The sequence below is a fragment of the Chiloscyllium punctatum genome, chromosome 36, assembly GCF_047496795.1.
Source record: "Chiloscyllium punctatum isolate Juve2018m chromosome 36, sChiPun1.3, whole genome shotgun sequence".
Lineage (NCBI taxonomy): Eukaryota > Metazoa > Chordata > Chondrichthyes > Orectolobiformes > Hemiscylliidae > Chiloscyllium > Chiloscyllium punctatum.
This window is the reverse complement of record NC_092774.1, coordinates 28,915,396-28,939,834: the sequence shown is the minus strand read 5'-3', so window position 1 is coordinate 28,939,834 and position 24,439 is coordinate 28,915,396. Positions and strand designations below refer to the sequence as shown.

General features: G+C 46.5%; 1 non-coding gene across 1 annotated transcript; it reads left to right on the top strand.

Moving 5' to 3' along the window:
- Positions 1–14,246: 14,246 nt before the first annotated feature.
- On the top strand, positions 14,247–14,318 carry trnae-uuc (transfer RNA glutamic acid (anticodon UUC)). The gene has a single exon. It is a non-coding gene; the product is annotated as a tRNA-Glu (tRNA).
- Positions 14,319–24,439: the final 10,121 nt, after the last annotated feature.

Genomic DNA, 24,439 nt, shown 5'->3' with positions numbered 1-24,439 from the left:
GGTAGGGGTCAAGGACATGGGGGATTTCAGGCCCTAAAGTCATGGAACTCGATCTTGAAGACCGGAGGGCTGTAGGGTTTTGAAGTGGAATATGAGGCGTTGTTCTTCCATCTGGAGCTGAGCTTTGCTGGAACACTGCTGCAAGCCTGAGACAGAGATGTTGGCCAGGGAACATGGTGGCGTGTTAAAGTGGTAGGAAAGCAGAAGCTCAGGGCCTTTTTTCGCGGGTAGAACCGAGATGTTCTGCGAAGCAGACACCCAGTTTATACTCCATGCTCCGTTGGGGAAACGACGCTGTGAGCAGCGAATGCAGTAGACTAGGTTGCGGCAAATGTGCAGGTAAAGTGCTGCTTCACCTGGAAGGTACGTTCGAGCCTGGAAGGATATTCAGGAGGGAGCAGGTAAATTGTTCTTCTGAGTGAAATCACGGTTCGTAAAAACAGAATGTGGCAATTTAGACAGAGTTAATACTTGCTCGTCAGCGATATGTCTGCCGGTGTGTGATGAGAGCATAACCCAGAAGGGAAACCATCTTCCCTATTCACTCAATGTCGAGTTTAGCAGCTTTCCCGATAACGGCGCACTGTTGTGCACCTCGCCTTCTCATCTGCTTCCCAAAAAACTTCGACGTAAATATTTCACATTGATACACAGGCCCAGTATGCAGAGTTGAGATGACACACCCGTGGAGGTCTGCGGGGTCTTCTCCTGTTTTCTGTACCCTATGTTGAGGAGGGCAATACTTGTCACTGGTCACTCCGGTGTCAGAGAAAAGTTTAGAAAGAAAACGGGTTAATTTTCTGCCAGTAGAGAGGGCCCGGTTCCTGGGGACGGGCAAACGGCAGCAGAGAGACAGAATGAGAAGCAGCTGTTCATACAGTCATAGAGATGTACAGCATAGAAACAGACCCTTCGGTCCAACCCGTCCATGCCGACCAGATATCCCACCCCAATCTCGTCCCAGCTGCCAGCACCCGGCCCATATACCTCCAAACCCTTCCTATTCATATATCCATCCAAACGCCTCTTAAATGTTGCAATTGTACCAGTCTCCGCCACTTTCTCTGGCAACTCATTCCACACACGCACCACCTCCTGCGTGAAAAAGTTGCCCCTTAGATCTTTTTTATATCTTTCCCCTCTCACCCTTAATCTATGCCCTCTAGTTCTTGACTCCCCGACCCCAGGGAAAAGACTTTGCCTATTTATCCTATCCATGCCCCTCATAATTTTGTAAACATCCATAAAGTCACCCTTCAACCTCTGACGTTCCAGAGAAAACAGCCCCAGCCTGTTCAATGTCAACTGGACTTTACTCTGAGCAAGACTCAGCTGGTTCAAGAGGTAGTGCGGGGGCAGGGACGCCGGCGTACCAACCGTGTGGCCCGTTGGTCTAGGGGTATGATTCTTGCTTTGGGTCTTCGTCGACGCAGACGTGCGAGAGATCCCGGGTTTCATGATTTGTGCGAAAGCGCCTGTTTAATTTCCTCAAAAAGCACCTTCGTAAAACGAGGTTGCGCTCCCTGGAGGACCAATGGGACAGAAAGCAGCGAAGTGGAATGATTGGAGATAGCGTTGAATAAGTTGACGTGAGTGATGCAGTGTTTGAGGGATGTGTTGGGGCCAGAACCCAACAGGGAGACCACTCTCTCCTGTTCATTCAACGTCGTCTTTCGCAGCTTTCCTGTATAACGGCGCTCTGTTCTGCACCTTGCATTCTCATCGGATTCCCAAAAAAGCTTTGACTTAAATATTTCACAATGATATACTGGCCCAATGTGCACAGTTGAGGTGACAACCTCTGAGGGGTCACCTGCTCTCTGTATCCTATTTTCAGGAGGGCAATGCTTGTCACTGGTCACTCCGGTGTCAGAGAAAACTTTAGAAAGAAAACAATTTAATTTGGTTGACGCAGTGGTGCAGTGGTTGAGGGATGTCAGCGATGAGGGTCGATTGGAAATTTGGGAGAGCTCTCTTCGGAGTACAGAAGTTTGAAATCTGGCCCGATTGAAGCTTTTCAAGTCATGCGAAGTCCAGACAGAGAAAGTAATGTCGTCAAAATGTTCCCACGCCTGAAAGGATCGGCAACGATTCGGCAGAGTTTTAAAGTCATGAGGAAAAGAACCAAAAGTGACATGAGGAAGAATGCTTTCGTACAGGGTGTTATTGGGGTCAGTAAATCCCTAACTGACACCGACAAAGAGGCAGATTCATTAGACGCAAAGGGGAAGATTTGGCTCAACCGATATACGGAGTCAAAGTACTCCTTCCGTGATTTGAAATATAAGGAGCTGCTGTTGTGGAGCTTATCAAGATTCGAACATGCAACTTTCAGAAATCGAGCCAGACGCGCCACCGTTGCGCCACAAGCTCACAGACGCCAGAGCTGCGAAGCTGTGCGCTTTTAATAGGGTCAGGAAAATGTTCCCCAAACGGAAAGGGACTGCGGATACTGAGAAGCCGAGACCAAAAGAGAAACTCGGTAGGTTTGACAGTACCTGTCGAAGAAAACAAAATTCTGAAATGTTGTCTCTGATTCTCTTTCCACAGACGTTGCCTGACCTTCTCAGTTCCTCCTGCAATTTCTAGTTTTGTTTTTTACTGAAAGTTCATTTCATCTTTTGGGGTGAAACACCGAAATATCTGCAAACACCATGTGCCGATATTTAACCCTTTTGAATCACTGTGAAGTGATTGGATTCAAACAAACTCTGCGATGATTCACTCTTTCTCAGCTCCATAGGCAGACAGACCTGGGAAGTCAAGCTGTCAGTGTGGTTCTGTATTCGTGGGCCGAGTGGTTAATGCGATGTACATGAAATCCATTGCGGTTTCCCCACGCAGGTGTGAACCCTGCCGAGTACAAAATGAGAAATGTCGTCGAAAAGAAAGGGAGCTTGCTCCCCGGCTTCTTCTTTAAGATTCAAATCAGTGGAGGGGGAAAAATATTTCACTCAAATTGGGACTGGTGGGAATCTGCAACCCACTGCCTGTTCGGGTGGAGCAAGCCGATACCCGCAGAGCTTCTTTGGAGGCTATGAGCAAAGTGTTTGTAAATGAGACTAGAACAGTGAGGTGCTTGAAATCGTGATCGAAATGAAGCAGGCACCTGACGACAAGGGTGTTTCCTTTGCCAGTGAAATATACTGCTTCACAAAGTTGGGCCTGTGGAAGGGAATCAGTGACGGTGATTATCTTTGGTTGTTCACCTTGTGAATGTTCCCATTGCTGCGCATGTCCGTGTTAATGTCAGAACTCTGCAGCATGGTGGCGTTAGATACGCACAGGGCAGGGGCGCAATGGATAATGCATCTGACTCCACCTACCTGTTTGAAATGCAGCTCACAGCTTCTTCACATACCCCAATTATTCTTCTCATTGTCCTGAAGCCGGCATACGGTTTGAATTCCCGATCTGCGGGAATGAGAATCCTTTCACTGTCTCGCGTCAGTAAATGTCCCTGAGAACATCTGAGTCAACTCACAGCGCAGTCAGATGAGGGGAAGCTGAAATAGCCCCACATGCTGCTCACGGGCACATTTTATTCTCCCCAACTCAACGCCTCAACCACTGCGGCTCCTGGGAGTGGAAAAGAAACAATCAGCAAAACCCAGTCTAAGCTCTGTGAATCTTCAGAAAATCAGCAAACGGTCATCCCTTCGGATTTTCTATCCTGGGCTGACAGGGATGGGTTTTGTCACTCTTTTGTAGGACATTGCAAGTGGATGTTTTGCAAAAACGCACCACAATGCAATCTGAATAATCAGGACCTGGATGTTTTCGGTCTTTGAATGTAAGTGTTGTGCTCCAGAACTTTGCTGTTCACAGTTTATAATACTTATCTTCCCAGTTCCCTGTATCACTTGTCGAAAATGTTTAATTTGTGTCTTGTAATCCTTTCACTGTCTGCTAATGAGGATAGCGTTTCCGTGTTTTACTTAAAATATCTTGACCTTGCATACCTCAAGCCTCAAGCTAATTTCACAAGAAACCTTCTCCAGTTCAAAAGTTAATGATGGCTCTGTTTCTTGTCACGTGTCGAATTTCAGATCGATGTTGTTAATGTTCCTTATACTCCTTCAGATCCAGGTTTCGCTCACAGGGCTAGAACAGGACTGTCACCAAATACATTTACCAATCTACGTTCATCCTATCGATTGTATTAGCATCATCAACACTTCTCATCAAAATAACTCGAGAGACTTTCATCACAATTTTCTGTGAACAGTTCTACATTAGCTTTGCTGAATGTACCCCATACTTCTTGAAGTGGCTCCTTATTTTCGGTCCTGATTATTAATCTCTCTACGCATGGGAATGGAACCTTCCCACCCGCTCGATCTCTCATCAATGTGTGCAGTTCAATTCGATCTCCCATCAGCTTCCGCTGTCCTGATCAAATCCAGGGGAACAGGAAACGTTGGGGCTATGGCTCGGACAGGACAATCCGAATACTCACCTTTCCTGTTAGAACAATTCCATGAGAAAGTTTAGACCTCTACTTTGGGCGTGTAGTTGTGGCCGAACACTTAAGGTGTTGGCGTAGAGATCCTTTGGGGCTCCCCCACCCAGGGTGGTAACCTGCTGGCTCTGCTTTCTTCGCTGGCGATTTTAAATGACTTCCTGTTGGTTGCATTATCCCTCAAACTTCACAAAACCCGTCTCAATAAAGTCCCGTTTTCTCATGTCTGGGAATTGATTGCCATGCAGGAAACTCGGGTTCTGAACAAACAACGTACCAGACTCACAACGTCAGCTCTGTTTCCCTTTCCACAGATGCTGCTCGACCTGTTGACATTCTGCAGTATTCTCTGTGTTTATTAGTCACAAGTGCTGCTTTTCATTCAAGAACTTCAATCCCTGTCCTCTGGTAACTGACTCTGGTCAGTGGCAATTGGTTCTTCTGAACATTAATCTGCCCATTCCCACCGCTTCTTCTCCCATCTTGACCAACAGCCCCAGGAAATCTCAATTTATCCTTCTTTACTCCAAAGCGAACATTCTCAACCTTGGGAATGTCCGCCCAAAATGTAAATTCCTCATCCCTGGACATGAGGCAAGGTGTACAATTGGGAAGCGATTTTGGCAAAACATTGTCAGTTAGAAAATGGAAAAATGTTCAAATGTTCATGAAGCAAAACAGAAATCCCAGTCTCCAGCTTTGTGAACGTTTAGAAACTCGTTGGGAAGCGGATTTAGAGGAGAATGAAAGATGACCTGTCCGACAGTCCAGACACCGTCCCCTTGTTGAAGAGGCCGGGAGGTTGACTCTGATGTTCTCGGCACATGAACTGATCTGAGACATTGAAAGAATTGTCGTTCCTGCACAACAGGAATTCAAACCCCTTCTCCCCTCCGAGCCAATGAGAGAACTCGGGAACAGGCAAAACACTGAAAGGCTGGAAGGGCGACGGCCCCGGAGTAAGAAAGCTAGTTCCTCGTGACATGGATGTGTCTGCAGACTGTCCCCGGTATCTCCACAACACATCTCCCAGGCTTGATTATAAAAAAGTAAAACTGATAGACGACAATTGTAATTCTAGACGGGGAGTCTGAATTATAAAATCACGAGGCGATGGTGCAGTCCACGTCCGCGCCTGTCTCTGTGGCGCAATTGGTCAGCGTGTTTGGCTGTTAACCGAAAGGTTGGTGGTTCGAGCCCACTGAGGGGCGGGGTGTTCGCTGTTCTCCTTTGGCTTCGATGCTGTGCACTTTTAATGGAGTCAGGAAAATGTTCCCCAAACGGAAATCTTCTCCAAAAGGGGTTTCGAATTGACTGAATGTCTCACGTAAGGGACTGCGTATGCTGAGAAGATGAGACCAAAAGAGAAACTCGGCAGGTTTGACAGTACCTGTCGGAGAAAACAAAATTCTGAAATGTTGCCTCCGATTCACTTTCCACAGATGTTGCCTGACCTTCTCAGTTCCTCCTGCAATTTCTCACTGAACGTTCATTTCATCTTTTCGGGAGAAACACCGAAATATCTGCAAACACCATGTGCAGATATTTAACCCTTTCGAATCACTGCGAAGTGATTGGATTCAAACAAACTCTGCGATGATTCACTCTTTCTCAGCTCCACAGGCAGACAAACCTGGGAAGTCAAGCTGTCAGTGTGGTTCTGTATTCGTGGGCCGAGTGGTTAATGCGATGTACATGAAATCCATTGCGGTTTCCCCACGCAGGTGTGAACCCTGCCGAGTACAAAATGAGAAATGTCGTCGAAACGAAAGGGAGCTTGCTCCCCGGCTTCTTCTTTAAGATTCCTATTCCCTTTTTTTTTTTTTTTTTTTTTTTTTTTTTTTTTTTTTTGAACAGGGGCACAACATTCAGCATGGAGTCCAGTTACAAGTGGAGTTCCGCAGGGATCAGTTCTGGGTCCTCTGCTGTTTGTAATTTTTATTAATGACTTAGATGAGGGAGTCGAAGGGTGGGTCAGTAAATTTGCAGATGATACAAAGATAGGTGGAGTTGTGGACAGTGAGGAGGGCTGTTGTCGGCTGCAGAGGGACTTAGATATGATGCAGAGCTGGGCTGAGGAGTGGCAGATGGAGTTCAACCCTGCCAAGTGTGAAGTTGTCCATTTTGGAAGAACAAATAAGAATGCGGAATACAGGGTTAATGGTAGGGTTCTTGGTCAGGTGGAGGAACAGAGGGATCTTGGGGTCTATGTACATAGATCTTTGAAGGTTGCCACTCAGGTGGATAGAGTTTGTAAGAAGGCCTATGGAGTATTATCGTTCATTAGCAGAGGGATTGAATTCAAGAGTCGTGAGGTGATGTTGCAGCTGTACAGGACTTTGGTTAGGCCACATTTGGAGTACTGTGTGCAGTTCTGGTCGCCTCACTTTAGGAAAGATGTGGAAGCTTTGGAGAGGGTGCAGAGAAGATTTACCAGGATGTTGCCTGGAATGGAGAGTAGGTCATACGAGGATAGGTTGAGAGTTCTCGGCCTTTTCTCGTTGGAACGGCGAAGGATGAGGGGTGACTTGATAGAGGTTTATAAGATGATCAGAGGAATAGATAGAGTAGACAGTCAGAAACTTTTTCCCCGGGTACAACAGAGTGTTACAAGGGGACATAAATTTAAGGTGAAGGGTGGAAGGTATAGGGGAGATGTCAGGGGTGGGTTCTTCACCCAGAGAGTGGTGGGGGCATGGAATGCGCTGCCCGTGGGAGTGGTAGAGTCAGATTCATTGGCGACCTTTAAGCGGCATTTGGATAGGTACATGGATGGGTGCTTAATCTAGGATAGAAGTTCGGCACAACATCGTGGGCCGAAGGGCCTGTTCTGTGCTGTATTGTTCTATGTTCTATGTTCTCTATGTTCTATTCAAATCAGTGGAGGGGGAAAAATATTTCACTCAAATTGGGACTGGTGGGAATCTGCAACCCACTGCCTGTTCGGGTGGAGCAAGCCGATACCCGCAGAGCTTCTTTGGAGGCTATGAGCAAAGTGTTTGTAAATGAGACTAGAACAGTGAGGTGCTTGAAATCGTGATCGAAATGAAGCAGGCACCTGACGACAAGGGTGTTTCCTTTGCCAGTGAAATATACTGCTTCACAAAGTTGGGCCTGTGGAAGGGAATCAGTGACGGTGATTATCTTTGGTTGTTCACCTTGTGAATGTTCCCATTGCTGCGCATGTCCGTGTTAACGTCAGAACTCTGCAGCATGGTGGCGTTAGATACGCACAGGGCAGGGGCGCAATGGATAATGCATCTGACTCCACCTACCTGTTTGAAATGCAGCTCACAGCTTCTTCACATACCCCAATTATTCTTCTCATTGTCCTGAAGCCGGCATACGGTTTGAATTCCCGATCTGCGGGAATGAGAATCCTTTCACTGTCTCGCGTCAGTAAATGTCCCTGAGAACATCGGAGTCAACTCACAGCGCAGTCAGATGAGGGGAAGCTGAAATAGCCCCACATGCTGCTCACGGGCACATTTTATTCTCCCCAACTCAACGCCTCAACCACTGCGGCTCCTGGGAGTGGAAAAGAAACAATCAGCAAAACCCAGTCTAAGCTCTGTGAATCTTCAGAAAATCAGCAAACGGTCATCCCTTCGGATTTTCTATCCTGGGCTGACAGGGATGGGTTTTGTCACTCTTTTGTAGGACATTGCAAGTGGATGTTTTGCAAAAACGCACCACAATGCAATCTGAATAATCAGGACCTGGATGTTTTCGGTCTTTGAATGTAAGTGTTGTGCTCCAGAACTTTGCTGTTCACAGTTTATAATACTTATCTTCCCAGTTCCCTGTATCACTTGTCGAAAATGTTTAATTTGTGTCTTGTAATCCTTTCACTGTCTGCTAATGAGGATAGCGTTTCCGTGTTTTACTTAAAATATCTTGACCTTGCATACCTCAAGCCTCAAGCTAATTTCACAAGAAACCTTCTCCAGTTCAAAAGTTAATGATGGCTCTGTTTCTTGTCACGTGTCGAATTTCAGATCGATGTTGTTAATGTTCCTTATACTCCTTCAGATCCAGGTTTCGCTCACAGGGCTAGAACAGGACTGTCACCAAATACATTTACCAATCTACGTTCATCCTATCGATTGTATTAGCATCATCAACACTTCTCATCAAAATAACTCGAGAGACTTTCATCACAATTTTCTGTGAACAGTTCTACATTAGCTTTGCTGAATGTACCCCATACTTCTTGAAGTGGCTCCTTATTTTCGGTCCTGATTATTAATCTCTCTACGCATGGGAATGGAACCTTCCCACCCGCTCGATCTCTCATCAATGTGTGCAGTTCAATTCGATCTCCCATCAGCTTCCGCTGTCCTGATCAAATCCAGGGGAACAGGAAACGTTGGGGCTATGGCTCGGACAGGACAATCCGAATACTCACCTTTCCTGTTAGAACAATTCCATGAGAAAGTTTAGACCTCTACTTTGGGCGTGTAGTTGTGGCCGAACACTTAAGGTGTTGGCGTAGAGATCCTTTGGGGCTCCCCCACCCAGGGTGGTAACCTGCTGGCTCTGCTTTCTTCGCTGGCGATTTTAAATGACTTCCTGTTGGTTGCATTATCCCTCAAACTTCACAAAACCCGTCTCAATAAAGTCCCGTTTTCTCATGTCTGGGAATTGATTGCCATGCAGGAAACTCGGGTTCTGAACAAACAACGTACCAGACTCACAACGTCAGCTCTGTTTCCCTTTCCACAGATGCTGCTCGACCTGTTGACATTCTGCAGTATTCTCTGTGTTTATTAGTCACAAGTGCTGCTTTTCATTCAAGAACTTCAATCCCTGTCCTCTGGTAACTGACTCTGGTCAGTGGCAATTGGTTCTTCTGAACATTAATCTGCCCATTCCCACCGCTTCTTCTCCCATCTTGACCAACAGCCCCAGGAAATCTCAATTTATCCTTCTTTACTCCAAAGCGAACATTCTCAACCTTGGGAATGTCCGCCCAAAATGTAAATTCCTCATCCCTGGACATGAGGCAAGGTGTACAATTGGGAAGCGATTTTGGCAAAACATTGTCAGTTAGAAAATGGAAAAATGTTCAAATGTTCATGAAGCAAAACAGAAATCCCAGTCTCCAGCTTTGTGAACGTTTAGAAACTCGTTGGGAAGCGGATTTAGAGGAGAATGAAAGATGACCTGTCCGACAGTCCAGACACCGTCCCCTTGTTGAAGAGGCCGGGAGGTTGACTCTGATGTTCTCGGCACATGAACTGATCTGAGACATTGAAAGAATTGTCGTTCCTGCACAACAGGAATTCAAACCCCTTCTCCCCTCCGAGCCAATGAGAGAACTCGGGAACAGGCAAAACACTGAAAGGCTGGAAGGGCGACGGCCCCGGAGTAAGAAAGCTAGTTCCTCGTGACATGGATGTGTCTGCAGACTGTCCCCGGTATCTCCACAACACATCTCCCAGGCTTGATTATAAAAAAGTAAAACTGATAGACGACAATTGTAATTCTAGACGGGGAGTCTGAATTATAAAATCACGAGGCGATGGTGCAGTCCACGTCCGCGCCTGTCTCTGTGGCGCAATTGGTCAGCGTGTTTGGCTGTTAACCGAAAGGTTGGTGGTTCGAGCCCACTGAGGGGCGGGGTGTTCGCTGTTCTCCTTTGGCTTCGATGCTGTGCGCTTTTAATGGAGTCAGGAAAATGTTCCCCAAACGGAAATCTTCTCCAAAAGGGGTTTCGAATTGACTGAATGTCTCACGTAAGGGACTGCGTATGCTGAGAAGATGAGACCAAAAGAGAAACTCGGCAGGTTTGACAGTACCTGTCGGAGAAAACAAAATTCTGAAATGTTGCCTCCGATTCACTTTCCACAGATGTTGCCTGACCTTCTCAGTTCCTCCTGCAATTTCTCACTGAACGTTCATTTCATCTTTTCGGGAGAAACACCGAAATATCTGCAAACACCATGTGCAGATATTTAACCCTTTCGAATCACTGCGAAGTGATTGGATTCAAACAAACTCTGCGATGATTCACTCTTTCTCAGCTCCACAGGCAGACAAACCTGGGAAGTCAAGCTGTCAGTGTGGTTCTGTATTCGTGGGCCGAGTGGTTAATGCGATGTACATGAAATCCATTGCGGTTTCCCCAAGCAGGTGTGAACCCTGCCGAGTACAAAATGAGAAATGTCGTCGAAAAGAAAGGGAGCTTGCTCCCCGGCTTCTTCTTTAAGATTCAAATCAGTGGAGGGGGAAAAATATTTCACTCAAATTGGGACTGGTGGGAATCTGCAACCCACTGCCTGTTCAGGTGGAACAAGCAGATACCCGCAGAGCTTCTTTGGAGGCTATGAGCAAAGTGTTTGGAAATGAGACTAGAACAGTGAGGTGCTTGAAATCGTGATCGAAATGAAGCAGGCACCTGAGGACAAGGGTGTTTCCTTTGCCTGTGAAAGATACTGCTTCACAAAGTTGGGCCTGTGGAAGGGAATCAGTGACGGTGATTATCTTTGGTTGTTCACATTGTGAATGTTCCCATTGCTGCGCATGTTCGTGTTAATGTCAGAAATCTGCAGCATGGTGGCGTTAGATGCGCACAGGGCCTGGCGCACCAAACTCCACCTATCTGTTTGAAATGCAGCTCACAGCTTCTTCACACACCCCAATTAATCTTTCTCATTGTCCTGAAGCCGGCATACGGTTTGAATTCCCGACCTGCGGGAATGAGTATACTTTCACTGTCTCGCGTCAGTACATGTCCCTGAGAACATCGGAGTCAACTCACAGCGCAGTCAGATGAGGAAAAGCTGAAATAGCCCCACACGCTGCTCACGGGCACATTTTATTCTCCCCAACTCAACGCCTCAACCACTGCGGCTCCTGGGAGTTGAAAAGAAACAATCACCAAAACCCAGTCTAAGCTCTGTGAATCTTCAGAAAATCAGCAAACGTTCATCCCTTCGGATTTTCTATCCTGGGCTGACAGCGATGGGTTTTGTCAACCTTTTGTAGGACATTGCAAGTGGATGTTTTGCAAAAAAGCACCACAATGCAATCTGATTAATCAGGACCTGGATGTTTTCGGTCTTTGAATGTAAGTGTTGTGCTCCAGAACTTTGCTGTTCACAGTTTATAATACTTATCTTCCCAATTCCCTGTATCACTTGTCGAAAATGTTTAATTTGTGTCTTGTAATCCTTTCACTGTCTGCTAATGAGGATAGCGTTTCCGTGTTTTACCTAAATTATCTTGACCTTGCATACCTCAAGCCTCAAGCTAATTTCACGAGAAACCCTCTCCAGTTCAAAAGCCAACTGTTAATGATGGCTCTGTTCCTTGTCACGTGTCCAATTTCAGATCGATGTTGTTAATGTCCCTTATGCTCCTTCAGATCCAGGTTTCCCTCACAGGGCTAGAACAGAACTGTCACCAAATACATTGACCAATCTACGTTCATCCTATCGATTGTATTAGCATCATCAACACTTCTCGTCAAAATAACTCGAGAGACTTTCATCACAATTTTCTGTGAACAGTTCTACATTAGCTTTGCTGAATGAACCCCAAATTTCTTGAAGTGGCTCCTTATTTTCGGTCCTGATTATTAATCTCTCTACGCATGGGAATGGATCCTTCCCACCCGCCCTATCTCTATCAATGTGTTTAGTTCAATTCGATCTCCCATCAGCCTCCTCTGTCCTGATCAAATCCAGGGGAGCAGGAACCGTTGGGGTTATGGCGCGGACAGGACAAGCCCAATACTCACCTTTCCTGTTAGAACTCTTCCATGAGAAAGTTTAGACCACAACTTTGGGCGTGTAGTTGTCGCCGAACAGTTAACGTGTTGGTGTAGAGATCCTGTGGGGCTCCCCGCCCAGGGTGGTAACCTGCTGACTAGGTCCACGTCATCTTTCGTGATGAAACACCCAGACCCGCCATTTGCAGATATTTAACCATTTCGAATATTGCGAAGTGATTGGATTCAATCAAACTCTGTAATGATTCCCTCTTTCTCAGCTCCACAGGCAGAGAGACCTGGGAAATGAAGCTGTCAGTGTGGTTCTGTATTGATGGGCCGATTGGTGAGTGCGATGGAGATGAAATCCATTGCGCTTTCCCCACGCAGGTGTGAACCCTGCCGACTACAGTTGAGAAATGTCGTAAAAAGGAAAGGGAGATTGCTCCACGATTTGTTTAAAGATGCAACTCAGTGGAGGAGTTGAAATATTTCAATCACATTGGGCCTGGTCGGGAATCTGCAACCCACTGCCTGACAGGGTGGAACAATCAGATACCCACAGAACATTTTTTGAAGCTCTGAGCCAAGTATTTGGAAATGAGACGAGAACAGTTTGGGGTGTGAAGTCGTGATCGAAGTGAAGTCGGCACCTGAGGATTAATGTGTTTTATTTGCCAGTGAAAGATAGTGCTTCACAAAGTTGGGACTATGGAAGGGAAGCAGTAACGGTGATTATCTTTGGCTGTTCCTCTTGTGAATGTTCCCAATGCTGCGCATGTCCGTGTTAACGTCAGAACTCTGCAGCATGGCGGCGTCAGGTCCGCACAGTGACGGGGCGCAATGGATGACGCATCTGACTCCACCTACCTGTTTGAAATGTAGCTCACAGCTTCTTCACACACCCCAATTAATCTTTCGCATTGTCCTGATGCCGGCATATGGTTTGAATTGCTGATCTGCAGGAACGAGACTCTTCACTGTCTCGCGTCGGGAAGTGCCCCTGAGAACATCAGAGTAAAGTCATAGCGCTGTCAGAGGAGGGGAAGCTGAAATAGCCCCACACGCTGCTCACGGGCACATTTCACTTTCCCCAACTCACCGCCCCAACCACTGCGGCTCCTGGGAGTGGAAAGGGAACAACCACCAAAACCCAGTCTCAGCTTTGTAAATCTTCAGGAAATAAGAAAACTGTTCATCCCTTCGGGTCTTCCATCCTGGGCTGACAGCGTTGATTTTAAATGGCTGTCCAGTCAGTGCCGATTCGTCTTGGCTGAAATAATCTTCATTATCTCATCCCAGCATTTCTTGCCTCAGAGAACTGTGCGGCAGAGTTCATGTATATATATCCTTGTATGGTATTTTTTAAATAACATTCGTTCGCTGGGTGTTTGTATCGGGTGTTTCAGGTTCATTAGCCGCTGTTTAAGTGTGTTGGTAGGTTTGTGGGCGACCATGATGCTGAGAGGATTGAGTTGTCTTGACATCATTTCACAGATGTCTTTAATGTAAAGTAATGTGGTTAGTGTTTCTGTCGACGTTGTGTCTGCTTGTGTCCGTTTGTTGATGTGAAATCGTCACACTGAGTTTATTGGTGAGTCAAAAGTGAGGACTGCAGATGCTGGAAACCAGAGTTTAGATCAGAGTGGTGCTGGAAAAGTACAGCAGGTCAGACAGCCTCCGAGGAGTAGTAAAATCGACGTTTCGGGTAAAAGGCCTTAATCAGGAATTAAGGCAGGACGCCTCCAGTGTGGAAAGATAAATCGGGTGTTGCTGGGCCAAAGGTAGCAAAGAGTACAATAGGTGAATGGGGGTGGGGATGGAGGTGACAGGCCAGAGAGTAGGGTGGAGCGGATAGGTGGGGAGGGAGATGTTCCCTCAAGCGCTGTGACTTGGCACTGCGAGGAGTCTCCAGTCTCCCCAATGTAGAGGAGACCGCATCAGGAGCAATGGATACAAGAAATGACATTGTTGGATACACAGGTGAACGCCTTCTCACGACCGTGGCCCAGATTTGATTTCCGGGCAGGGAAGAAACTTTTGGTAGAGCTGTCAGCGTTTGCTTGTGTCTCCCTGGTGGTCTAGTGGTTAGGATTCGGCGCTTTCACCGCCGTGGCCCCGGTTCGATTCCCGGTCAGGGAAGCAGTTTTCAGGGGTTTCCTACGTTGCCCGTGCTTCTAAAATACTCGGCTCGTTTATTTGTTGATCTTCGTCGTTCCTCGGTGCAGCTGTGTGCCATGGCTCGTTGAAATAGTGTCCTGATTCAGATTTGTTTGCATGTGTAGGGATGATTGCTTCTGTCGTTAATTTCTTGGTTCGCGTGCGTTGTTTTCCTGTAGACGCTGTTTTGAATTTACCATTGACTGTTCACTCTACTGTGACATGTAGAAATGGCACTTTGTTGTTGTTCTCCTCTTTTGTGAATTTTATGCCAGTCAGGATATTGTTGATGGTGTTGTAGGTTTCCTCTAATTTGTTTCATTTTTTGATGACAAAAGTGTCATTGCTGTAGGGGACCCAAAGTTTGGGTTGGATCATCGAAAGGGCTGTTTGTTCGAGTCTCTGCATTATTGCTTCTGCTAGGAATACTAATATTGGTGGTTCCATGGGTGTTTCGTTGATTTGTTTGTAGGGCTTGTTACTGAATATGAAGTGGGTGGTAAGGCACAGTTCCATGAAGTTGACAGTGCTATCTTTGCTGATGAAGTTGATGCTGTGTTTGTGTCTTTGGTTGTTCGAGTAGTGTCTTCAGTTTTCTTTGGCTACGTTGATGTTAATGGATTGAACAGGGCTGTTATGTCAAAGGACATCATTATTCCATTCTCTTCGATCTTAGTGTCTTTGGTGTTCAGGAATTCTTGGATGGAGTAAATAGAGTTGTGTGAATCTTCGACTTGGTGTTTTAGCCTTCTACGGAGGCCTTTGACAAGTCTGTATATTGATGTTCCAAGTCGTGAGACTATGGCCTGAGGGGGGCTCCTGGTTTGAAGAGAAGGAGAACAACAACAAAGTGCCATTCCTAGATGTCACAGTAGAGCAAACAGTCAATGGGGAGCTTCAAACTAGCATCTACAGAAAAACAACACACACAAACCAAATACTTAACCACAGAAGCAATCATCCCAACACACACAAACGAAGCTGCATCAGGACATTATTTCAACCAGCCACTACACACTGCAGCACAGAGAAACTATGAAGAACAGAAGAGAAATACGTATATAGTGTATTTAAGGAGAATGGGTACCCAATAAACCCAGTACGCCGATTTCTCATTGATGCTTCCAAGCTGACTCTCAAACATTCGATTTTTCCCTCCATTCTTTCCTGTTTGTTTTTTGTGGGTTTTGAAAGCTTTTGCAATCTTCTGACTGAGTATTGGAGTTGGGAAGTTATATTGTGGCTGTACAGGACATTGGTTAGACCACTTTTGGAATATTGTGTGCAATTCTGGTCTCCCTCCTCTCAGAACGATATTGTGAAATTTGAAAGGGTTCTGAAGCAGTAATGGGCAAACAGAGGGGAAGAAGCCCTTCTGCTCCCCTGAGTGCGGGAGGCCTCTGCCCTGCTGACGCACCAGTTGGTCCACACTGGGGAAGGCTGTTCTCTGGCCCCAAGTGCGAGATGGCCTTCAGCAGTTCTTCCCACCTGCAGAGACACCAGTGGGTCCACACTGAGGAGAGGCCGTTCTTCTGCCCAGAGCTCAGGGAGGGCTTTGCTCTTTCTTCCGACGTGATGGCCCATTGATAGGTCCACATCGATGAGATGTCGCTCAGTTGCCCTAAGTGCAGGAAGGCCTTCAGCAATTCCTCCGCCCTGCTAAGAAACTAGTCCGTCCACACCGGGGAGAAGCCGTTGTCCTGCCCGGGGTGTGGGAAGGGCTTTACCCGCTCCTCCACACTGCTGAAGCACCAACCAATCCACCCAGGGGGAGGGTTGTGGGGGCGGAGAGCGGTGTCGGAGGGGGGGAGGCCATTCTGCTGCCCTGAGTGCGGGAAGACCTTCAGCAATTCCTCCGCCCTGCTGAAGCACCAGCGTGTCCACACTGGGGAGAGGCCCTTCAGCTCGCCCGAGTGTGGGAAGAGGTTCATATTTTCTTGCAACTTGCGGAAGCACCAGCAGGGGCACCAACGCTCCCAGCAATCAGAACCCACGGGTGACGTTGCTTTGGGTCACCCCCCCCCAGGACTGAACATCCTGCCAGTCCTGACAGTGGGTGCAGTGGGAGAGTAGATGGGTTGTTTTGTTTTCTGCTGGACTGCAATTGTGTCCCCTACACCCCACAACCACAACCCCATGGTGGCTCAGAGTTGCACTGCTGCCTCATGGCACCAGGAACCCAGGAATAATTCCACCCTTTGGGGTCTGTGTGCAATTTAGGGAGGGTAGGAAAATGGATCTGACTGGGTTACTCTTCAGAAGATCAGTGCAGATGTGTTGGGCTGAAGGACCTGTTTCCACATTGTAGGAGTTCAACCATACTTTGAGCTTTGCTTTCAGTGAACATTGCTGCTCAATGAGCCTGGTACTGCTCATTGCCAAATGAAATGATCCAGAGAAACCTAAGACCGCAAGACCATCGGAGCAGACGTTAAGCCATTCGGCCCGTCGAGTCTACTCTGTCATTCGTTAGTGACAAAAGTAGCGCAGATGAGATTAGCTTCAGTGTGAAAACAGGCCATTTGTCCCAACAAGTCCACACCGACACTCCGAAGAGTAACCCATCCAGACCCATTTCCCTCTGCCTAATGTACCTACCTCTACGGGCAAGGAAGCATGGCCAAAGACATGCACATCTTTGGTGTATGGAAGAAAACATTATCACCCAGAGAAAACCCACGCAGACGCTGGGAGAAAGTGCAAACTCCTCACATACAGTCACCCAAGGCTGCAATCAAACCTGGGCCCCCGGCACGATGAGGATGAAGTGGAAAACACTAAGCCACTACATACTGCATGCCGAAGCAGGAGGTTGGGAGAATACAGCAAGCCAGGCAGCACCAGAATGTGGAGTAGTCAGCGTTTTGGGTATTAACCCTTCTTCAGGACTGAAACGTTGACTACTCTATGAGAAACGATTTACGGGAATATTGCAGGGGTTTGGAGGATTTGAGCTACAGGGAGAGGCTGCATCGTCTGGGACTGTTTTCACTGGATCATCAGAGGCAGAGGAGTGACCTAATAGAGGTTACAAAATCATGAGAGGCATGGACAGGGTAATAGACAAGGGCTTTTCCCTGGGATGGGGGAGTCCAGAACTAGAGGGCAGAGGTTTCGGTTAAGAGGCAAAATCTATTAAATGGACAACTTCTTCTTGCAGAGGGTGGTATATATATGAAATGAGCTGCCAGAGTATATGGGTCAGGTGCTGTCAAATGGGACTAGATTAATTTAGGATATCAGGTCAGCATGGACAAGTTGGATCGAAGTGCCTGTTTCCATGCTGTACGTGTCTCTGACTACTGGTCCTGATGTAACTTTAAAATAGAGTCCAAGTAACTTTGAATAGTTCAATCTTGTTGAGCTCACCTCCTCAAAAGTTTCAAATGAATCCCTCCGAGCGATACTGTTTACAAATGCTGAGTTGGACAAAGTATCCCATCAAGTTCAACATAAATCCAGAGTTGAAGAAGTCAGAAGTCAGAACACCAAGGGGACCAGAACTGAGAGCGATCTAGGGTTGCGGGTTATTAGCTTCTAGAAAATAGAGTCGTGGGTAGGCAGGGTGGTGAAGAAGGCTTTTGGCATGCTTGCTTTCATTGGTCAGAGCATTGAGCACAGGAGTTGCGACGTCTTGTTGCAGCTGTCACACATGCCACACAACAACGATAGGCGTGGCCCTGCCCCCCTCTGACTGGCTGTCCCTTTGAATATCTGGGGGAAGATTAGACCCACTTGCCTGTGTTTGACTCATATGTACTTATCCAAATAATTTTAAATATTGTAACATGACCTGCATCCAGCACTTCCTCTGACAGTTCATTCTACACACGAACCACCTTCAATGTAAAAATCGTTGCCACCTTCTGTCCTTTTTAAATCTTTTCCCTCTCATCTTAAAAATATACTCCCAAATTTTAAATGTCCCTACCCTTCGGGAAAAGACACTGGTTATTCAACTTATCTTTATCCCTCATGACTTCATAAACCTCCATAACCTCCACCCTCAACCTTCTACTCGCCAGTCAAAAAAAGTCCCAGCCTATGCCGTCTTTCAATCATTCTGGCAACATCATAGTTAAAAAAGGTTAGTTTTCAGAATTGACTGAAAGGGCAGTGAAGATTCAATCAGCTGACAGTGGATCTGAAATCACATGTAGATCAGATCAGATCACGTTTCGCAGCAGGAAACCAGATACGTTTTTACGACAAACCACAACAGTTTTATTGTTAGACTCTTAATTCCAGATTTATATTGAATGCAGATTCCACCATCTGCCGTGACAGGTTTTGAACCCAAGTCAGAACATTACCTGGGTGAATAGTCTGGTGACAATAAAGTCGGCCATCACCTCCCCTGAACACATTGGCTTATTGTGTTGAGAGGTAACAAAGGAGCAAGAGGTTTCAGCAGCTGCTAAGTTGTTGATATTACACAAGGGAACATCAGCACTCTCGGTAAAGGCACATACTGAAGCCAGGACGCTGTTTCAGAAGTAAGGGCTCGGGAACCATAAGAAATAGGAACAGGAAAATGCCATTCAACCCCTTGAGCCTGCTTCTCCATTCAATAGGATTGTGGCTGATCTGACATTCTCCACATGCATTTTCCTGCCCTTTTCCTGTAACTGCTCATCCCCCGACTGACAACGAATCTATTGATCCTAGTTTTAAATGTGACATGAAGGCTGTCAACAGAGTTACTGGGATGGGGGAGGGGGGAGCTCAGGTCGAACTTGGGGACGAAAACAGTGGGTTCACACTTCACAATATTTAACTAATGGAATGTTTATAGTTTATACATAAAAATTCCTAAAGAAGGGCTCATGCCCGAAACGTCGATTCTCCTGCTTCTTGGATGCTGCCTGACCTGCTGCGCTTTTCCAGCAACACATTTTCAGCTCTGATCTCCAGCATCTGCAGTCCTCACTTTCTCCGAGAGAATCCCATGGAGTCTCACAGAGTGACACAGATGTACAGCATGGAAACAGACCCTTCAGTCCAACTTGTCCATGCAGCCCAGATATCCTAACCTAATCTCGTCCCATATGCCAGCATATCCCCATAAAACCTTCCTATTCATATACACATCCAGATCCATTTTAAATGCTGTAATTATCCAGCCTCCATCACTTACTCCAGCAGCTCATGCCGTACATGCATCACCCTCTGCGGGAAAAGGTTGCCCCTTAAGTCCCTTCTATATGTTTCCCCTCCCCTCCCTAAAACTATGCGCTCTAGTTCTGGACTCCCCAATCCCAGGGAAAAGAACTTGCCCATTTGCCCTATCCATATCCCTCATGATTTTATAAACTTCTATAAGGTCACCCCTTAGCCTCCGACGCTCCAGAGAAAACAGTCTTATTCAGCCTCGCTTTTTCGCTCAACCCTCCAACCCTGGCAACATCCTTGTAAATCTTTTCTGCACCTTTTCTAGTTTCACAACATCTTTCCGATAGGAAGCAGACCAAAATTACATGCAATATTCCAAACGTGGCCTGACCAATGTTCTGTACAGTGACAACATAAGCTCCCAACATCTATCCTCGATGCTCTGACCAACAAAGGAAAGCACACCAAACGCCTTCTTTACTATCCAATCTGCCTGCGTCTCTACTTTTAAGGAACTATCAACCTGAAAACCAAGGTTTCTTTGCTCAGCAACACTTCCAAGGAACTTACCATGAAATGTAAAAGTCCTGCTCTGATTTGTTTTTCCAAAATTCAGCACCTCATATTTATCTGCATTGACCTCCATCTGCCACTTCTCAGCCCATTGGCCCATCTGATCAAGGTCCCGTTGTAATCTGAGGTAACCTTCTTTACTGTCCCCTACACCTCCAATTTTGGTGTCATCTACAAACTTACTAACTATACCTCCTCCGTTTACATACAAATCATTTATATAAATGACAAAAAGTAGTGGACCCAACATCGATCCTTGTGATACACCATTGGTCACAGGCCTTCAGTCTGAAAAGCAACCCTCCATCACCACCCTCTGTCTTATTTCTCCTAGCCAGTTCTGTATCCAAATAGCTAGTTGTCCCTGCATGCCATGAGATTAAACCTTGCTCACCAGTCTCCCATGAGGAAACTTGATGAACGCCTTCCTGAAGTCCATAGAGATCACGTCCATCGCTCTGCACCCATCATTCCACTTTGTATTTCTTCAAAAAACTCAATCATGTTCGTGAGACATGATTTCCCAAGCATAAAGCCATGCTGACTATCCTTAACCAATTCTTTCCTTTCCAATTACATGTAAATCCTATCTTTCAGGAATCTCTCCAAAAACTTGCCCGTCACGGATGTCTGCCTCACCGGTCTATAGTTCCCTGGCTTTTCCTTACCACCTTTCTTAAATAGTGGCACCACCTTAACCACCCTCTAGCCTTCCGGCACCTCACCTGTGACTATTGATGATACAAATATCTCATTGAGAGGCCTAGCAATCACTTCCCCAGTTTCCCATAGAGTTCTGGGGTACTCCTGATCAGGTCCTTGGGATTTATCCACTTTTCTGCATTTCAAGATATCCAGCAATTTATCATCTGTAATATGGACTATTTTTCAACATTTCACCATCTACATTCTCACATTCTATATCTTCAATGCTCTTCTCCACAGTAAACACTGATGCATAATATCCGTTCAGTATCCACGCCCCCCCCCCCAACCCCCACCCGATGTACAACAGCTCCACACAAAGGCCACCTTTCTGATCGTTGAGGGGCCCTATTCTCTCCCTTGCTATTCTTTTGTCCTTACCGTATTTATAAAAACCCTTTGGGTTTTCCTTAACTCTATTTGCCAAAGCTATCTCATGTCCCCTTTTTGCCCTCATGATTTCTCTCTTAAGTATACTCGGACTGCCTTTATACTCTAAGGATTCACTCGATCTCTCTGTCGATACCTGACGTATGCATCCTTCTTTATCTTAACCAAAATCTCAAATTCTCTAGCCATCCAGCATTCCCTACACCTACCAGCCTTTCCTTTCACCCTAACAGGAATATACTGTGTCTGGACTCTACTTATCTCATATTTGAAGGCTTCCCTTTTTCCAGCAGTCCTTTAACCTGCGAACATCTGCCCCCAATCAGGTTTTGAAAGATCTTGCCTCATACCTGCGTCTTCCTCCAATTTAGAACTTCAACCTTTAGATCTGACATATTATTTTCAATCACAATTGTAATGTTAATAGAATTATGGTTGCCGGCCCTTAGCTTTTGCACCCTCGCCAGTATGTACATCCTGATTGTGAATTAGAAAATTTCCTTGTACACACTTAACAAATTTCTGTATTTGGCAGATAAGTAAATGTGCAGGAGTTATACCTTGGGTCAACTCTTCCTTCATTCCCATCAACCCTAACCCCATTCCCACCCAATGGCACATTACCTTGCAACTGCTGAATGTGTGACACCAGCCCATTTACCTGCTCCCTCACTATCCAAGGACCCAACCTTACTTTCCAAGTGAAGCAGCACTTTACCTGCTCTTCCTACAACCCAATCTACTGCATTTGTTGCTCACAATGTGGTCTCATCTTCATTGGGGAAAACGAAGCATAAACTGGGTGACTGCTGCACAGAACATCTACGTTCTGCCCGCAAAAAGACCCTGAGCTTCCAGTTGCCTGCCAATTCCACACCCCACACTGTTCCCGGGCCAACATCTCTGTCTCAGGTTTGCTGCAGTGTTCCAGCCATGCCCTGGGCCGTGAGTTTGTGACGCAACGGTCGTGCGTCTGACTCCAGATTAGGAAGTTGTGTGTTCAAATCCCATCAAGCTCCCGATAACCAACGTCTTACACTGCAAATCAAGAATAGAGTACGTTCACTCCGGATATCTGTTGAGCCAAGTCTTCCTTCTGGAAACTTTCGATCACACGTGAAGCTTTGCTGTCAGTTTGATTTGTGAACACTGTGTCAGGGAGGTGGAGTGCCCATTGTTTGGGGAAATGCTCAGCTCCCCCAGTTCATCACGGGATTTGAACACAGCCACCTCTCTCTGGGCAGCTGCCTCGTTTAGTTGGTGACAGCGCGGTGTGAACAACATAATACCAACGCTTTAACAACATAATCCAGAGACTCCCAGCTTTATGTTTCTATCGATCAGGAGAGTGACAGCGATTTCAGATAGAAATGTTTCCCACCAACAGCAAATCCTTTCCTCTCACTGGACACAGTTAAAATTATCGTTATTCAACAGAAGGAGCGGAAACTACAGTCTGACGGCCTCTCTCCACATTAACGGTGAGCCTGAATTTTATAAACGGTGTCAGTAAAATCCAATGGCGGACACTGATTTGGTTCAATCGATTTTTTTGCCAAGTGTAATTCACCGAGAGGACGCTGCTGTGTGAAACAGCATGGGGAATTAATGCAGGGCCTCCTGCGCATGGAACACACCGCAACTGATGTGTTTCACCTTCGCCAGTTTATTCCTATCTCGGAGAAGAGAGGTTTGATGATTCGGATCATAGAAGGCCGACAGAGAACAGGAGAAGAGCACTCAACCCTTCACAAGCTTGCCACCACAGCTGGGTCATCGTGGCCCGTGTATCAGTATGGGAGAGTAATCTGCATCGACTGACTGGAAGCACAGCAAATTGGAGTGCTGGTGGGACTATCACACAGGAGAAAACGTCTTCGACCTATCAACTGGAGTGGCTCCCAATGCGCATCTCCGCTCACCTCAACTGAATAACTGTAAACAAATTACTCCGTGATTCAAAGGGATACTCGGTTTTGAATCTGCATTGCGTCATGTACCTTCGAGAATGATGTCAAAACACCCTCATTGCTGTGATGGAGTATCCTGTTGGGCAGAATATACCTGTTGTCAATTTTCCTACGTTCTGTTGGTCCAACTCCGATTTCACTCAGAATCACGAAATGTGTGACAGCACAGACTGAGGTCATGCAGCCCACCTTAGCTCTGCTGGTTCAACACAATATGTAAATAAGTGTCTCATTCTGTCGCCTTCTCCCTGGAAATCTGCACATTGTTACATTGAACATGCCCACCAAATTCCCTTTTGTGTCCATTGAATCTGCCTCTTTGTCACTGTCAGACAGCCACTTACTGGCCCCACTCCCTGTGCGAAAACGGTCTTCCTAATGTCACTTTTACTTATTTTCCTGATGACTTTAAATCTCTACCAAATCGTTCTTGATCCTTTCAGGCCTGGGAGCATTTTCACTGCATTATTTCCTCTGTCTAAAACCCTCATGACGTGGAAAACTTCAATCAGACCAGCTTTCAGCCCTCTGTTCACCAAAGAGAGCTGCCCCAATCTTTCCAATCTCCCTTCATTGCTGACATTCCTCAGGACGGGACCATTCACGTTAACCTGCTCAGCGCCGTCTGCAATCACTTCACTTCTCCGCTTCCTGAAGTATCACCCTCAGAATTGAGCGTAATACAGGTGGAGGATTCATTCAGACTCGGATTGCGCGGGCGAAAAATCTGCAATACTTGTTCTCACTTTGTACAAGTGATTCCCTTCGCCGTGTTCACTGCAATGGCAGCTCTGCACCGTCCCTAATTCAGGCAGTCCGATCTTATTTAACGATGCGGCTTTATTGAGAAAATTCGTTGGGCATTTTTGCTCAGGTCAATTTAAGGAATAATGGTTCACCTGGAATTGGAACCCGGGAACTCTCACACGGCTGCATATGCACGAAGACCCAAAGCTAGAATCATACCCCACACTAACGAGCCACCAGCCATGGGTGCAGCCACCTCTTGAAGCAGCTGAGACTTGCTCAGTACGAAATTCATTGTACATTGCTCCCAGAAACACAAGCAGCGAAGAGTTTCAAGAACATCTGCTTCGCAATCTGTCTCCCTGCTCCCAGGACGCTGGTGTTTGTCCCGTACCCAGGGACCGGGCTCTCTCCACAGGTGGATAATTGAACCATTTCGTTTCTACTTACAAACTGCGTTGGTGGAAGGCAGAGCCCATTCACTCTTCTGCTCTCTCTCACTATTACGTGAGGCAGGATAAGTCAGTTACAGTCATGCGGAGGAAATGGGCAACTTTGAACTTGATCCAAAGGTCTTGTTAATGGAGAGATCGAAAGATGCTGTGC